This window comes from Culex quinquefasciatus, chromosome 3 (genome assembly GCF_015732765.1).
Source record: "Culex quinquefasciatus strain JHB chromosome 3, VPISU_Cqui_1.0_pri_paternal, whole genome shotgun sequence".
Classification (NCBI taxonomy): Eukaryota; Metazoa; Arthropoda; class Insecta; order Diptera; family Culicidae; genus Culex; species Culex quinquefasciatus.
Window position 1 is genome coordinate 138,974,106 of NC_051863.1, and position 19,442 is coordinate 138,993,547.

General features: G+C 34.1%; 1 protein-coding gene across 3 annotated transcripts in view; it reads left to right on the top strand.

The window, feature by feature from the left end:
• Positions 1–19,442, top strand: part of LOC6034597 (LIM and SH3 domain protein Lasp) — a 101,265-nt gene that overhangs the window by 58,742 nt on the left and 23,081 nt on the right. The window lies entirely within an intron of this gene.

The window sequence follows — 19,442 nt, forward strand, 5'->3', positions numbered from 1 at the left end:
TTGAAGATTATGTCTACAATTATGAATATGGTCATAAATATAATGGAAAAGTTTTGATTAGGATGGTATTTAGATATTATATAAGTATAGTAACTCATATAGTTTGATAAACGAAATCATTTCGAAGGTCTATAAAAACCAAAATTAATTTGACATTAGGATCACCTCATAAAAATGGCCAAATATGTTTTTTCTTTAACTACTCCCAAACGTTGGTCGCATAATTTTGCTGTAAATCTGCATGAAATTATATTAGAATCTGCATGAAAACTGTTATGATGCTTTTTTGCGATATAGATGTATGACAATTTTGCTCGTTACCGATAATTACCGATATTACCGACAACGACTATACCGCAGAAAAAAAATCTTAACAAAACGAGGATTGAACCATCAATGTCTTGGTTGTTGATACGACATGCTCCCAAAGTGCCATGGGCACACGGATAAAATTTTATTCTGTGGGTGTACAGAAAAATAGAAAAATGAAAAAATATATTGAATATATATTTTTTTAAATGTAATATATATAAAAAAAACTGAACTGAAAAAGTACTATAATAAACTACCGATAACCAGGGTTGCATTGACTCTAATATTTGGGACTCTGAAATTTTATGAAGCGACAAGTGGGCGATTTAAATGATTATCAATGTAACCTCGAAGCATTTCACCAAATGGTTTGTTCGTACAAATTTTGGAGTTATGTAATATCAAACTAATAATAGTCATCTTGAGTCAAAAGTTTTGAAAATGACTGAAAGCGGAATGTCCATATTAGCTCACATCTTATCATTATAAAAACACCCATGTGATTAAAATCAGTTTTAATTTCTTTTGAAAAAAAAAGAACTCAAAAAATTGCATATTTTTGAATAATTGACACAATTTTTACAAAAAAAATATCGCTCTATGTATCGTAGGTATTATTTTGCTATGTCTGAATAATAAAAACCTTTTAGCTGATTGATGCATCTATTCTCTTATTTTTTTAAAGTTCAAAAAATTGATCATTAAAAAAACAAGATTTGTTTAAAATCACCTCAAGGTTATTCAAATAAATATTCAAGATTGATAGAAACATGCATGTAGGAATTTGTGAACCGAATGTTTTGTCACAGCCAAATTATTTATCACATTTCTTTTTGTGTTAAATAGAATTAAAAAAAAGAACTAGATTCACAGTAAAACAGAATAATCAGACTACATATAACAGGGGTGACCAAAATATGGCCGCGGACCCATTTTAAATGATCATGTATAATGGCCCTTTGTTCATTTGTAAAGTGATTATTATGTAAAGATTATAATGTAATGATTTATTTCAAACTTTCTCAGGCTTATTTTTTGTACTAATGATTTATGTTTATTTTGATCAACCCACAAATATTTTGTTCAAAAATCATTCTAATTTAAACAATATCACATGTTTCAATGTGAGTATAGTAAGTTAGGTAAAAAAAAAACAACATTTCGATATACCAAAAAAACTTCAATGTAAGTAATGATTGCAAATGAACTGTACGGGTGTATAATAAGTTTTCCAGCATTTTTTTCATTGAAATGTTGAAATTCTTGTTTGTAATTCTATTTTCTATTTTTTCACCACCGCCTTGACCAAGGCAAGAGTCGAGGGACAAAAACTTTTATAAATATTTGCATTGATCTAATTGTTGGAAAAAAATTGCGCAGCGATTTTTCATTTCATAATCTAAAAAAACTTCAAACTTAAAAACTTTAAAATATAAATTCAACGATAACACAAGTACATTCAACTTAGTACCTTTATTTTCGAATACTTAAAATTTGATTACAAAAATTACATCGATAAAGAGGAAATATTTGTCAATGAAATTTATCTATCTTTAAAATTTTGTTTTTCTTTTGTGGATTAAAAGTAATAGTAATTGAAATAAATTATATTTATTCCACATTATTTTAGGTAGCAAATGCAGCCACGCTAAAAACCGACTTCTTTAAAAAAAAAACAAGAAAAGACCCAGAGCTCAATCATCGTGATGTGCTTGGTTGTAAAAAAAAACAATCTTATATTTAATAAAATAATAATTTGAATCAATCATTTAGAGTTTTACAAACAATGGAATATGTACATTCAAATGAATTTCATATTTTAAAATAAGGATTATTCAAGAAAAATATACTGTAAAAAATCTTTATTTTTATTAAAATCATTCATAACTCAAATAGTTGTCAAGTCGTTTATTGTAGCATATTACTAAGAATATAAATATGTAACTAAAAAACTTATATCATTTTAATTTTAAAAATTAGTTTCGATTTATGTACCCATGCCCTTTAAAATTTTGTGTATGCTCATCCTTCGGAATGAAAAAATTGACAAACAAAACAAAAAAATCTACTTTGTTTTGCTTTTTTTTTGTTGACAGTAAATGGTTTCAATCAAATATGATTGTTTTTCCATCTTATTCTTTTATACAAGTTTAATAAAGACATATTTCAATTAGTTTTGGATGTCTTAAAAACATGTAGTTAAATAACTGTAGTCTGCATGAAATCTGAATTCGATCCCGCGCAGACGGAAATAACAAAATTCATGCCATTTCAATAACAAATACTGTTAAAATAACAGAAAGTGTTATGGAAACTTCTTGAAAAATCAAAAACAAAAAATAACAACAAAGATTTGTTCGAAGAATAATTAAAAGTGTTATAAATCTGTTATTACAATAACAATCCAATAACAAAAAAATCACAACGACGAATAACAAATCTTGTTATAAATAACATAAAATGTTATTGGCCTAGTATTTTCAAATATCAAAAAACGTTATTTCTAAGTTCTTTTCGTCTTCTCGGGATTGCAAAATTTGTGCCATGGAATCTTTTCTTAAAAAAAATTATCATAATTTTGTTCAGAAAACATAATATGTCTTATTTTATTATTTGAACTTTGTGTTTTTCTCGTATTCAAAATAACATTATTACTTCAAAGCATTTCTCTTATTCAAACACCTTAAAATGTATTATAAACTATTCTTATTTAAAACAAATAATGTCCTGAAAAACTCTAAACAAATCTAAAATATAATATCAAAGTCAAGTTTTATAGAAAGCTGAACTTTTTCTAACTTGTTTTCTAACACGCTCCCAAAAGATTTAATCTATCCTGTGATACTTGGGTATACTAAGTCAAAGAATTTGACAGGTATTTGTATATAACTAAGAACCAATTATAAATATCCTTGTATTTTAAGTAAATTCTATAATGCAACACTCGGTACCCAGAAATATAAAAAACTCCAGATTCGCCACAATCTATATTGCAAATTTATTAATTAAAAAAACAAACATCTGTTACTATGCGGAAAAATGCAAAAACCTACCGATTTTTTTAAAAGTCAAATATTTTTTGCCATGCCATTTTGTTTGTAAGGTAGCGTTTTCGAAACAATTACTTTTACTTTTTTGTATGAAGCACAAAACAGTCATTACATCATTACATCTCACCTCATTATCAACCAGGTCTGGGATTTATTTTTCAAATATCATTTGCAATCAGGCCGATGCAAATATTTTCAAAGTTTTTGTCCCTCGGCTCTGGCCGGAGTCGAGGGGGAGCAAAAAAATGAATATTGAAATAACAAGCCAGAGTCTCAACATATGGATGATAGAAGTGTTTTAAAATACATTCTGCACTAGTGAGCAATTCTCTGAGATTTCGGTCATTCGATTTTTTTAAATCCGGCTGAAACTTTTTTTGGTTTCTTCGATAAGCCCAAAGAAGCCATTTGCATCATTAGGTTGTCAATACAATTTTCCATACAAATTTGGTGGCTGTCCATACAAAAATGATATATGAAAATTCAAAAATCGGTATCTTTTGAAGGAATGCAAAAAGGTGCACTTTATCAAAATTTCACTAAAGTACTTTTTGATTGCAAATTCGATTTTTCATATATAGTGTTTTTATTGCAAATCAAGTTTTAGTGACATAAAATGAAATCATAAATCACCAAAAAAATTGTATTTTATTTTATCAGTGTAGTCCTTAGCCACACCTACAACTATGCCGAAGACACCAAATGTACCAAAAAATTCTTTCAAAAGATACAGATTTTTGAATTTTCAAATATCATTTTTGTATGGACAGCCACCAAATTTGAATGGAAAATTGTATTTTGTAAAATTGTATAAACTAATGATGCAAAATGGCTTCTTTGGGCATACCGAAGGCACCGAAAAAAGATTCAGCCGAATTGAAAATACAAAAACCAGAATTTGTAAAAAAAAGACCGATTTCGTAGATAGTTGCTCAGTTCAATTGTTTTGCCATCATTAGTTTTTTAAAAATGTTAGATTTGACGTAATTAAAAATTTGACCATAAAAGAAACTTAGTGCTGTACTGTATATCGCAAATTTTCAAAATTAAATAAAATTTTGAATAAACCCAAATATTTTAAAAATAAATCTAAACGCAGGGGAATGCATTTTAAATTGATTTCAGTTGATTGCACTTGAATTTTCATTAAAATTTTGAAGTTATTTTTCAATATGTTTTTTTTGCCTCCTGATTTGTCTGGCCGAATTTGAAGCCTAAAACGAAATTTTAAAATAAAAAAAAACTTTTATTTTATTTGACCATTGAACTCTTTTACCTTTTGATGAAACTTTGGAGAATTCGTAAGTGTTCTAGAATGTTTGCAAAGGAATTTTGCATATTGCTTTTATTGTTTGGCAAATTATTAGGAAAAAGGTAACGAGATCAGAAACACAAATTTTACAAAATTAATTTTGCAGTAATTGTTTTTGAAGTTTGAATATACCGTTTATTATATTAAACATTCTCATCGATAGATATATTTTTATGTAGTCATAAAACATATAAAATTAAATCATTTACAAACTATGCTTTTCGTCTGAAACAAAAAAAATAAAAATAAAAGATAATAAAAAAAATAAGATAAGGAAATATGTAATTCAAGATGGCTATTTATTTGGTGGCGATAGACTATTCAGTATCTTTATTTGGTTATAAAAACGAGCATTTCTTTTTTTTTAATCGGTATACTTCAAACAATAGTTCACTAATTTATTTCTAACAGAAAATGACTAAATCAATATTCTGTTGTAAAAAATACATTTTCATAAACTATATGCGTAAATCTGAATGATTTTTCAAGTATCAATTTTGCCTTACAATGCCTTATCAATTTGTATAAGACAAAAATGAATTGAAGGTTTCCATAGAAAAAATATAAATGTTATATGCACCAGAAAATAGGTCTTGCAAAAATTGATTTTTTGTAACCAAATAAAATCAAAATATTTTCAAGTCAGGCATAACATGATTTGCAACGCAGGAAAATAAAGTAAAAATAGCTTTCAGTTCATTCCAATAGTGTTTTCATAAACAAATTTTAATTATTAGCCATCTGTTATTTTTCAGGCATATGTGAAGCGGGAGAGGGAATGATGAAACTTCTCTGTGGAAAAAACGGAACGCGCACTGGACTCACAATCTAGATGTAGCCGTTTTCATATATTTTGTTCTATCCAGCGTATGCCAAAACTCCATTTCTCCAATTTTCGAAACAGTGAACATAAAAACCATACAGTTTTCTAATAAAATAACAAAATAGATTTAATAAGTTTCTTTATTTTTCGATGCTATAATTTCAACATTATTGTAGAGTCTGGAAATTCACGTTCTTAGATATTTTTTATTGTATTGGGAAACAAACAAACTGTCTAAGAATAAAGAATCGACCATTGTGGCACCCTTTTCAGCGTGGTGCTGACCCATTTTACTATGCATTGTTAGTGTTTTATGATTTTTGAAAAATAATTTTAAACGCTTCCTAAATACAAAACAAAATTAACAACAATACAGGAACCTGTATTTTCAATAGTTTTCATCTATTGCTTTTTGAATTTCAATGAAATTTTGGCATCGTAATTTCTTTGATTTTAAAGAATTTCATTTTATAGGAGAGTAGCTGTTCGTGATATTTGCAAAAAAATCCCAGTTTTTTTTTTTTCAAATAACATTGTTAACCTGATGAAATTTTAAATAAAAAAAATGAAATCTAATACAGCCCACATAAATAACTGTTTTAGGTATATTTTTGGGATGTACAAATTAGCTAGGGATATTTCGTATTTTTTCAGATCCAAGTATAGTAATATGGAAGAAATCATTTGAGTCAAATCAATTAAAAATCAAATTGTCTACTCTACTGCGTGGCCATGACGGTCTCTATTGCGATATTCCTACTCGAAACTAGGTGTCCAAAGGCAATCTCCCATTCACACCGTGATTTGAACTGACGACCTTTGGAATGCGAGTCCATCTGCAGGTTTGAATAGAATTTTATTTAGTATAGGCATAATGCTCGCTTATGAAGTCCGAGTTTTTGGTAAATATTTCGTAAAAGTAACTGCATTATTACATTTCGATCTGGAAAAAACGCAAAAATCCCACGCAAATCTGAGTAGATTATGAGTCGAACTGCCGACCAGCGACTTCAGTGAAGCAATCCAATGTGACGACTCCTACACCTGGTCTGACCTAATGGCCTAGCTTCTAGGTTTGGCCGGGACTAATATTTACAGCTATAAGTCAACTTCGATTCAATATTTACTTCCCCACGGAAGGCGTGAGGAGACAAATCTTATCTTGAAAAATTCCACTGGGGCCTAAAACTAATAAAGATTATAAAAGATAACAGTACTGTTAATCAAACAGTTTAAAAAATAAAAAAAATATATATTCTGAATCATTGCTCCCAGCCAATGCAAACAGATTTTACATAAAAGACAAATGAGACAATAACCTATCGTTTTCCCGCAATCACAAACATTTGTTATAATAATTCATTGTGCTTCATCCATCGCAAAAGTCAAACTATTTCATTTGACTAATCGAATCGCTTTAAAAAATATAAGCGTTCCGTACAAGATTCCATAATTTCAAAAGAAAACAAAAAAAAAACGAAGAAATTTTTTTTTTTTTCTCCGAAACTTCTTTTATCGCAGATCAATAGAAAAGTAATGTGTGGAAGTGTGGATTGATCACCACTCACCAAGATGCGCGGCGGGCGGAGGTGCTTGGAACGCGTGGCGAGAGCAGGCCATGACATGCGCGCACCCAAAAATAAACAAAACCAAAATTGGTGGAAAATTCCAAAAGTTTGCATTTGTCTAAGATAATTACTCAAAAACTATACGACCTAGAGATTTGATCCCAAAGAACGAAATGTAGAGGATAAGTTTCTCGAATTTCTTACGGAGCCAAAAGTGTACCTTTTCTAACAATATTTATGATATTTTTAGCATCAAAGTTGTCAAACATATTTTCTATATGTAAACAATTTTTTGAAAAAAAACTTTTTGGTGAAAAATAATCAGAAAAAGCAGCTTGAATTTTAGGCGAAGAGAGATTTCGGCTAAGTCTTATCGTTTTCGAGATATTCAAGAAATCCCCCGTGGTAAATTTCACCTTAAATTCGAAATTGACCCATCAACAGGCCTAGAGATGTTAGTTTGATCTGACCATGGGAATCACTTCCTCTAAACCCTTGAAGTATGTATGTAATCCTAACCATTTCTTGGATATTGTGTAGAGATGTACTTCATTGAACTTTATTGTACTTTCATAATGACACACAATTTTTCATTTTTTGTAGAGTTTTGGAGCGTTTGGTTCGGTATCTCCACGCATCCTTCCTCCCCTGTAGATTAAGTGAAATGTGATCCGTTCATAGATCCTCTCTGCGGTTAATGCAACGCAGTAGGCCTGGCCAACTCGGGATACTCGTACTACAAACATTAAAATTGACCAAATAGTACATGGGGCGTAATCTATAGGCTTCCAGAATAGAAAAAAAAATGCCGAAATTTTATAAATGCCTGAACTTTGGCATAAATTATTTAGAAATTTCAGCTTTTTGTCTGTTTTGTCACGTTGATTGATATCTGATAAATATGTAACTTTTCAGTCTGGTTATGACATAACGGTTCCCTTTCAGTAAGCTACACCCAAAACTGGCAGCGCTAGTCCGAGAGAATGATGGTCTCGAGTCGAGAAAATAGTGGTACCATTCACGGACGCAGAGAACACAGCTCGAGATGGGCGATAGAACTATTCTCTCGAGGTTCATTTGCAAAAAAAGTTCATCCGTCAAACAAAAAACCAAAAGTGTCGACAACGGGAATCGAACCAGAGACCTTTGACAAACCAATCCAATGACTTAGCTGCCTCGGCCACCACAGCTTGGTGACCAAAGAGAAGTCAGAAGTCGATGTATGACACTTGTTGGAGATTTATTGATTCAACTAACGAATGAACTCATTTGTTATGATGGTGTGAGTTGGTACCATTATTCTATCGATTTTGGCACTGAGCCCTCAATAAATTTTGAGAGAACGATTATCTCGACTCTGAATTTTGGGTGTAAATTAAAACTAAATTGATAAGCAAAGCTGTTGTTCCTCATACGCGCGTCAACATTTGCGTGCAAAATTCCCCAGCGTAACGGCGAGCGAAAGTAGGAAGCACTTTATTTAGACCAATTCCGAGCGCGTGGTTTGCGATCACGTGGTTCAGCTGTAGCTGGGGCTATGCAACAGTACAAGAGTCTCTTTGCGGATCGCGCGACATTTAACTCCACGCAAATGACCCACAAACAGCGTCACGCCACAACAAGGTATGCCGGGGTAGATGAGCCCCCGAGGAATCCACTGCTCAAAACTCCGCAAACGACCCCAACCCACGCTACCCACGATCCCCACAAAGTGCAAATCTGTGTCAGTCGGGATGGGACCGGTTCCTCCACCGTCTAAATACCATACTCTACATCGGGGCAAAATTCATCAACTTCATCAATTAATTTGTTCACAAACTACATGTGCCCGCGGGAGGCAGCTCGTTTGGCCGCCGGGAGCACGTGCTCTCCGACGATCAACTGATGTCTAGGCCAACCCGAGAGAAGACCCTGGCGAAAGCGAACTCGCGCGGAGAAAGACACGCGCGCGATGGATAGAGCATAGAGAAATAGCTCAACATAAACAAAACAGTTGTATTTTAATTGCACAAATAAGCTACATGACTTTTATGACTCCGCGCTCCGTCCGCCTCCACCTACAGAGTGGGGGTAAAGCCAATTGTGGGGCCGCGGTCTATTGGATCTGTGCTACTTACCGCGAGGCACAACGTCCACCTTTAGCGGAGCCCGGTGGAGAAAACGTTCCGAGCGCAAGAAAGCCTTGTTTGCTCGTTAATCTGTCATGTCTAATTTAAACGGGTCTAATCATACGGAAATAAAGTATTCAGAGCTTTGTAAGAGCAGCAGTGGCAGTATTAGTAGAACGCCATGACGCCCCTTGGGCGCGGAGAGTACACTTAAGTACACTTTCACCTTAATAAGCATGGAAGCGCCACCACCATCCGCCACAGTTTGAGTGACAGTTGCTGTTATTACAAATGGACCGAGATGGATTGGAGGTATACGAGAGCGTGATGAATTCGCGCCGGTGTTATCTATTAAGTCATTGAAAGTGTGATCAGTTGTAACGCGCTAGTTTGTTATTTTTTCAGAGGGTGTCAACACAGAGTGCGAGGGCAGCAAAAAGAATTATAAATTTCAAATTTTCTTGTTGAGTTTGTTGATACGGCAACAACTGTCAAGAAGCTTGGAAACGTAACGCCTCGAATCCAGTCCAGAAATTTAATGGTGTCCTACAGACAGTTTTCCTGAAGGGGGGATGTACCACGATGTACCGCGTAACGCAACCATAAATTAAAGGCCAGTGCGTCCTTTGGATTACTCTGTGGTGTCAACTTGCTCGCAGCACTCAAATCCCAGGTTGAAGTTTTGAAGTTGGTCCACAGTATGCATTTTTACGCATAATTGCCCCATGTGTTTTTTACGATTATAAATTTTAGAATTTTGAAGTATTCTTTTGGAAAATACATAACAAATCTAGTAGGAGATATAACCTGCTGAAAAAAATAAGAATACTTTAATCTAATCTAATCTAATCGAACACAAGCGCAGCCAGTCCGAAGAAAGCATCCGGGAAGAACTTATGGTTAGATTACGCCTCAAGTTCATTCTTGTCATTATTAATGATTGCAGTACTTTCGAGAACCCCCGAAATGTATTACACTCACTAAAGCGGCCCGGCCTACTGCGTTGCTTTAACCGCAAGAGACAGATTCTATGAACGGAACCCACATTTCATAGAATCATCAGGGGAAGAAGAAGAAGTGAGGACATACCGTACCAACCACTTCGAGTTATTTATAGAATATGGTGTGTAGTGTGTGTAGGGGAATCGTTGGGAAAGGGATTGTTGTATTATATAGTATATGACCTTGTGACATTATTTCACCACTACGGATTAATTCACTCGAGGGGTGTCAACCCCTCGGTGGCCGAGTGGCTAGAGCATCTGACTACCAATCCAAAGGTGTGAGTTCGAATCCCACCTGATTCCATGCGTTTTTTGTTCATATTCAAAGTTCAATTATTGTCGAATAATTTCAATGAGACCGGTCGGGAATCGAACCCGGAACCTTCCGCTTATGAGGCGGGAGCCGTAGCCATTAAGCCACGGGCCGGTCTGACTAGCTGAAAAAAATAAGAATACTTTAGGAAGAAAAGGCTTGCTGTCGATAAGGTTCTGAAAAATCAATAAAAAAGTGTAAATTGCCGACATTTTTGTGAATTTTGGCCGATTTTCAGCTGATAAAGAGGCGACAATGCATTTTCTATGGCTAAAAGAACTTTAGAAAATTTCATTGGATTTGCGTTTCGTTTCAGCCAGAGGTGGGGGAAATCCAGGCACAAATGAAAGAATTAAAAAAATCATCCGTTTTTTTTTTTTTTTTTTTTGAAAAACCACTGAACAACAATGATGGTAATATTCATCAGGAAAAGGTGGCAGATTTTGTGTCAAAAAAATGTAATATTGCATTAGGAACTGGTGAATTTTCATCAGTTTCTGATAAATTTTCATCAAGTTCAAATTTTTTAAGTAAAATTACTCAAAAAAGATGGAATATTCAACCAACCAAATTTTCTACCTTCCAAAATTCACCTTTTTTTTTTTCTATTAATGCACTTTAGCAAATCGTTAATCGCAAATATTTTTTAACAGGAAAGGACTAGGGTGAAATTTTCAATAAGGTTCTAAGGGAAACTAAGACGGTTCGAATGAGACCGAAAGTGTCCAAATCCGTTCAGTAATTTCAAGAAAAATAATTGACTATTTTTGACCAATTTAAAAGTGTAATAATTCATTATTTTTTTGTTTTTCTAAAATAATTGAGATCTTGAAAAAAAAATCAACAAAATCCATTTGAAATGGCAAAAGCTCTTAATTTAAACATTTTCAAAAGCAAGACATTTTTTGTAATTCAGAACGTAAACGTAATCTCAAATCCTATTTTCGAATTCCCGACTTTTCCAGAACCTCCAACAATAAGAATTTCTGACCCAAAAAATTATTGCAGATCAAAAATATTAGATTTTTTAAAAGTACTTTAAACATAATTTTAAATTTTTACTTTTTGGGTGTTTTAAAATACCCCTGACTTAAAGAGGTTTCAAAAGCACCCAACCATTTTTTTTATTCTTTATTATAGAGTTTTTCAGCCGGCGGCTGAAAATTTTGTTTAATGGGTCTTTGAAAAAAACTCCAGAATTGGGTAACAAAAAAATCAATGTCTAAATAAATTAAAAAAATATTGACTGTTTTACTAAACCCACAAATATGGAGCTTTCTCTCTCTCTTTGAACATTGCTCTCTCCCTGCTCGTGTCTCGGCCCGCGCGCTTTTATGTCGACTGTCCAAAAGCTTTCATGCACACCCTGAACTACCACATTCATACCGTCCAGCGTGTACAAATAGTGGCGGCTTTCTGTGTATTTTTGGATGCGTTGTATGGGAACTCGTGCATGGAGAAATCCGAACAGGTTGGAGGCTGCTTGGGAGGATTTTCAGTGCGCGTTAGATTTTCATTGAGAGCTCTATGGATACGAATGCGCTTGGCTGTTTCATGATTCCAAGAAGAGTTGGCATGTTCGTTCAATTATTTGATGAACATATTTTAATTCTTTCTTCATAAAGAAATCAAAATGATCACCTGTCCTATGAACAGGTTGAACAGGTGGACGCGACGCCTCTGAATCATATAGTGAAAAGTTATATACAATTAAGCATTGAATTTAAAAATAATTCCAGGAAGCTGCAAAATAATTAACTACCGTCGTCAGGGGTGACATTGGGTCTGGGGGGTGAGATTGGGTCATACAAATTTCTGCATTTTTGTATGACCCAATCTCACCCCCCAGACCCAATGTCACCCCTGATGACGGTATTATTAAAAATCAATGATTTGATTAGATTATGCAACTTGATCATATTGATATTGTGGAATTGTAGGATAAAGGAAAAGGAGTAGGAGAGGGAATATGAAAATTATAGTAGAAAAATAAATACAAATAAGTAGTAAATTTAAAGTTGATTCCAGGAAGCTGTGAAATAAATAACATTGTTTTAATGGACAAATGGTTCAAATGGTTCCATTGCTGAAATTGTAAGTGTCATTAGTTTATGCAATTTGATCGTTTATGGTATGGGTGAATGGTGGGATGAAGGAAAAAGTATTGGATAATGATTTATATGGAAATTACAATAAATAGGATTTATAGTGAATAGTGATAAATGCATGTAAGCAGTTCATTTAAAGAGTATTTCAGGAAGCTGCAAAATAAATAATTATAATTTAAAACATATAAGATCCAGATGGCTCCATTGCCGCCTAAAAAGGAATAAAAAATTCGGATGGACAATGTATGATAACCGAATTATAAAATTGCTCTCTTGGTAACGTAATCATATTAAACACAGCGCATAATTTTATGTTAACATATGGGACTATCCATAAACCACGTGGACACTTTTTTGGGAATGTATTACCCTCCCTCCCCCCCCCCCTCCTCGTGGACAATTGTCCATACAAAAAAATCTTTTTTGTATGGATCATGGAATCCATACAAATCTTTTTTGTATGGATCGTGGACAACCGCTACAAACCCCCCTCCCCCCACCAAAAAAAGAGGACAATTTTATTCTTTAAATAGAAGAATATCTAGAATTCGTGTTTTTTATAACTAATTTTCACAATCATTGTTCGAGTTGGGTGTTATCAGTTTTATTTCAATGAAAAATCCAGTTTAATAAACATTCAAACTGTACATTTCATTTATTGCGAAATTTTTAAAAAGACATATTGTTCAATTATATTTGTAATGCAATTTCAATATTTTTTCAAAGTTTCAAAAAGTGAAAGGTTTTGCATTGTTTCTTATTTAACAGGAAAAACGTTTGAAATTCATTGGGTTGTTGCAATAAATTAAAATCAACCTATTTCAATTTTTTTTTCAAACCTATGCTCACAAATTTTGAATAAATATATGCATTTACTGAATGCATTAAGTTTAATATCTTAAAATATTTATTAAAAAAATATGTAAAAAAAAACTCAAGTTGCACGATTCCAAAGATTTTCAAATATTTTAAGCAATTTGTCATAATAATACCCTTAAGCTCTATATTCAAATGGGGTTTTCAAAAGCTTTGTTATTGTTAAAAGTAGACTGTTAGCTTTTAATATTGAAACATAGTTAAAAATAATCTAAATCTTTTGATTCATAATATTTTTTTTTAGATCGGTGTCAAAAACATGTCACAAAAATTATCCAGCGCTTCCCGAACGCCGACGTCAACTTTTTATTACATGGCATGGCAACTTTTTGACAAAAATCTGAATTTATCGACTTTTTCCCAATTTATCGCAGATTTTGGCGAAATCCCGACTTTTCCTATTTCCTGACTTGAGTGGCCACCCTGGTTCAATGAAAATCATTCAAAGCATGTTTTTTTTAATGTGAGCAAAAGCATGGGGTAATACCACCTTGCCATCACGAAATATTGAAAACGAGTAGAGCAGCGATTCTCAACCTTCTTCTAGGCTGGTACCCCCTACCATGTAAATCAAGTAGGCCCGGTACCCCCGTTGAGAATCGCTGGAGTAGAGTTTTACCCAAATAAAACTTCTATGATCTCTTTCAAAACCTGTCAAACACTGTCACTCATCTATACTCTGAAATCCCTGAATATTCCTCTCATTTTTAGTCAGTACCGACGCCTTCCCAAAAGAAATGGGATTCAACGAAATACAAGGAATCTCCTTAGATGGTTATTCTAATACTTTAAGTTTCACACTAACTACACTCAGATCATGCCGCTCAACAACACCTCGCTAGCTCGTTGAATCCACAGCATCTTCTTTGGTGTGAATTATGGATTTATGCTAGTAGGGAAAATAACAAACTGATGTAACTTCGATCCTTGCATCACGTTTGCGACGAGAATGAAAATACCATCGAAAAAAGAGCGTATTTTACTTCGTAATGATTCATTTCAGCACGTGACACCAGCGCGATTAAAAAGGGCCTCAAGTCGTGACTCGAAACCACTAATCTCCGGCCCCGGTTTATTACTAAAAAGGTGTCTAATCACCCTGGGCCATCTGCTGGCCCGGTTTTATTTTTTCGGCGAGTATCGTAAATCTTACCGTACGCTCATCTTTCCGCAATCGGTGCAAGAAACCCTTCAGAGCACTTTCCTTTTTTCTTTCGTTTGCTCGCTCGAAGTTTTGCAGTTTGATTCGTACCTAAACGAAACTAAACGAAACTATTGGCACTACGCCCCCCGGGGCATGGCCTTCCTCTAACGTGGGATTTCTGCTCCAGCGCCTCTGACGAGACAGGAGAAACCGGGACCGACGTTTTACTTCACCATCCGATAGAAGCTCAGTGGATAAGGCGGGAATCGAACCCGCGTCTCATAGCATCTTCGGGATCGGCAGCCGAAGCCGCTACCCCTGCGCCACGAGACCCACATCAATTCGTACCTGACAAGTGGTAATTGGAGGCGCCCCTCCGCCGCCGTAGGGCGTTCCTTCTCGTCCGCCGCCGCTGCAATATACTTTCGATTTCGTTTCCATTACTCGCGGTTGTTGTTGCACAGTTATATCAGCAGCAGGAAGACGGAAGATAGTCGAACAAGTTTTAAAGTATATCTAGTGCAGAGCGCCGAGCGTGGTTGGCATTTAGTTAAGCGATCATTACTCAATTTAGCGATCCATTTCGCGCTTTCCCTGCGGACTTTGCATGCGGTATGCAAACAGAGTGAGAGTTTACCTTTGTGAAAAATGATTCGAGATAAGGAGAGATCTACGATCAAAGGGCGGTTCATTGGAAGTTAGTATTCACTTTCATAAGACAAGTTGACTTTAAGAACACTTGAGCTGAACATTTTTAACCAGATTTGGAAGAGTAAACTAAGATCTATCTTTAGTGTTTAACCCAAATTAAAAAAGAGAGAGACATATAATAAACATATTTGGGTTCTGTTTTTACAGTCCAGAATCGATTATCCTAAGTTCCGATTATACAAAGTTCGATTATCGAAAAAAAAAAATCCTGGTTCGACTATTCGAAATGAAAGTCTGTCAAGGCCTTCGGATTATCGAGTCTAGACTGTAGTGCCAATTGAACGTTTATGGTGAGGTTGTATGGTTATGGGATACCTTTCAACAAGCTTTGGTTCGAATTTCAATTTAGCGAAAGTTTAGTTTTAGGTTAAATTCTGACATTGTTCACACGTGCGTGGCGGCTCCTTAAAAAGAGAAACTTTGCCTTTTGCCGCAGAAGACTCGTCAAGGGACCCACACAAGTTGCATACAAGATCAAGTTGCAGCAATTATTAACCAATCCCAGCAGAGAGCCGAGCCGACAGACGTGACATTCCATAAACGGCGCCACTAGGGAGCCCCTCAATTAGGCGATTACCGCGATGGACAGTTCTGAATCGCATCAGAACACTTTAATTGAGCATCCCTAAGGGTGGTTATTAATCATGTGCGCACATATGAGATGATTAAAATCAGCTGCAGTGAAAGGGCAGTCGGGTGCACTTTTTTTTATCTCAATTTCAGCTCGCGTGGCATTAAACGGAATTTACTTAGCTTCTTTGAAATCATTCCGACTTTGTGAGACATAATCCTTTTGTGGGATAACGACCGTGATTGCTGAGCGGGCTCTGGTTTTACGATGATCTCACCCAGACTGTAAGTACTGCAGAAGAGAGCTCGCACACGTCACAGGCTTGATGGACTGAAGGCAGACACATTGCATCTTGACTGTATAGCGCACCCTTTCTGCAACTTTGAGGTTTGATTGGGGGGTCTGTTTTCGATTTTGTTTTTAAATAGAACATTCGGTAAAAAAAAACAGAATCAGAACTAGAATCAGAACAGTTTTCAATAAATTTCAGGGAGTTTTTTTGTTAAGTTAAAGACCATGCTAGTAAGGCGTACAGTTTTCCAGGATTTAGAATTTCCCGGAAAACGAGAAAATTAGATTTAAAATTCTGGGAATTCCGAAATCTGAATTTCCTGACCAAAATATGTTTTTTTTTCAATTTCCGGGATTCGGGACTTCTCGATTTTGAAAAATCCGGGGAATTCTGTTCCTGGAAATCCCGGGATGGTACATTTCAAAAATTATTTTAGTTTAAATTTATAATAAAATTAAAGTAATTTGAAAAGTTCTCTTAGATACCACAAATTTTTTTCACGATTAGGTATTAAATTTTAATTTCTAAGATTTGGATGAAACTGGATGAAATCCTATGTCAAAAGAAGTAATTTTGCAGAATTAACTTTTCTATGCAATTCTGGGAACTGGTCATACGAAATATGTATGTAAATGTATGAAATTATCTATCTTGAGAAGGGATTTTCTAATCGATTTGGTGATTTCGACAAAGTTGTAGGTTAGTTGTAGGACTTTTCGGAAAAAATAGGTACACGGAATAAAACATCAATTTTCCTGTTTTTGAATCTTTGCATGGCAATATCTCAGCAACGAAGGGTCGTATCAACAAAGTTCAAAAAAGCAAAATATACAGATTCTCTAAAATATTTTTTTCAAAAGGGGCAAACATGTGCACTAAATTTAAAAAATAAATAACTGCGACTATTTTCAAAAAAGGTACCAAAAAATGGCTATAACTTGAAAACGGTGTACTTTATCAAAATTTCACCAAAGTACTTTTTATTGAAAATTCGATTTTACATCAAAAAATGAAGTTGAAAAATTTTTGTGACCAGTATTTAGATTTTTTTAAAAATCGGTATTGATTCAAACACTTATAACTCGGTCATAGATTTTTTGCCCGTTATGGAAATTTCTGAAAAGTTGGCATTTGATGTCCCCTAAAACATATCAGAAAATAAAAAAAAATGAAATTAGTGTTTTTTTTTGCAAATCAAGTTTTAGTGACAAAAAGTGAAATTAAAAATCACCAAAAAAAAATTAACCTTGTATATTTTTTTTTCAGTGTAGTTCTTATCCATACCTACAATTTTGCCGAAGACATCAAATCGATCAAAAAATTCCTTCAAAAGATACCGATTTTTGAATTTTCATACATCATTTTTTTCTGGACAGCTGCCAAATTTTTATGGAAAAGTATATGGACAAACTAAAGATGCAAAATGGCTTCTTTGGGCATACCGAAGGCACAAAAAAAGTTTCAGCCGGATTAAAAAATACAAAAAAATCGAATGACCGACATCTCAGAGAATTGCTCACTTAGAAAAAATCTCTTCATCAATTCGAATTCTTTGTGAGGCTGTATCTAAGAAACGAATTGCCCGATTTTCAAAGTTCCAGAGAGAAAATTGTAGGAAATTGTAGGCTGTCAAAAATATTTTGTTTTTTTCAGGGGTGCTTTTTTTTCAAGAGTTATTTTTAAAGTGCAAAAAAAAAACGAAAAGAAATCTTAAATTTATACCTAAAAGTAGTTATAACATGAAAACGGTACATTTAAAAAAAAAACATGTAAAGTACTTTTCGCAAACACAATATTGCTTTAAAAAATATGTTTAATATTTTATTATTCAGTTTTTCGATATTAAAAAAAAAATCATATCTCCTAAACCATATTTTGCAACATCACGCGCTATGGAGATTTCATTTTAGGTTTCTTAAAAAATATCAAAAAATTTATGAAATTAAAACACATATATTTTTGGACCCTAACTTTCAGTGATAAAAAGTTAAATAAAAAATATGTTTTTTTTTCACCTATACATATTTTTTCTGAAAATTCCTAACCTACAGCTTTGCAGGAGACACCAAATCATTCAGAAAATCCCTTCTCAAGATAGGGAATATCGGATATTCTCATGCTCATTTTGTATGATTAACCTCCAAAATTGTATGGAGACTTGTCTAATCTAATAATCTAATCTAACACAAACGCAGCCAGTCCGATGAAAGCATGCTGGAAAGTCTTGTGATTAGATTATGCCCCAAGCACTTATCTTGTCAATATTAATAATTGCAATACATCCGAGAACACCCGAAAATGTAATACAAAAATTAAAGCGGCCAGCCCTACTGCGTTGTGTTTACCGCAGAGAGGATTCTGTGAATGGATCACATTTCACAGAATCTACAGGTGAGGAAGGATGCGTGGACATACCGTACCAAACGCTCCGAATCAGTTAGGTGTGGTGTGTTAGTGTAAATTTGGCAGATAATTATATTTTAGGGGGAAGAGGAATTGGGCAAAATAGGAATTAAGGAATGGGAAAGTGAGGAAGGGGTAGGAGGGCTATTTATTTTATGATATAATAATATAGGGGAATATAATCATTTAGCAAATAATGATGGAAAGCCACCAAGAATCAGCAAATCTTCAAATCTTCAAAAGACACAGCCAGATTGTGTCCCAATCGGCAGCTCCTAAGTTCTTATCCTTATCAACGGCCGCATCAAATCAGCCAAGATCTCCTCGTAATCTGCGCGATTGAAGCTCTATCCAAGGTCAGCGACGGTCTTCTGGTTCTGGCAAATCCACAAAAGGAATCGAAACCCGGATATCTCCACCCTTTTCACTACCACTCACAAGTTCCTCTTGAACTAGCCGATAATATAAGACTTTGACGGAAATCCTCAGAAGACGAAAAACGACGAGCGAAAAAAAAAAATTATCCGGCCGCGATCATAGCTTGCTTCGATCTCCCCAAAATTGTATGGAGACTTGTATAGAAAAACTAATGATGCAAAATGACTCCTTCAGACATAGGGAATGCATGGGCAAAGTTTTATCCAAATCAAAAAATACAAGGAAAAGTAGATTTTCGAAATCTAAGAGAACCACTCAATGGGGTCCTAAACCCCTATGTAAATTTTTATTTACTATACCGTTGTGGTAACTAGATTAAAAACCATTTCTGATCACTTTTGTTCATTTTAATGCAAAAAAATAATAATTTGAAAAGACAACATTTTTTCAATAGATCAACTATGGTCCC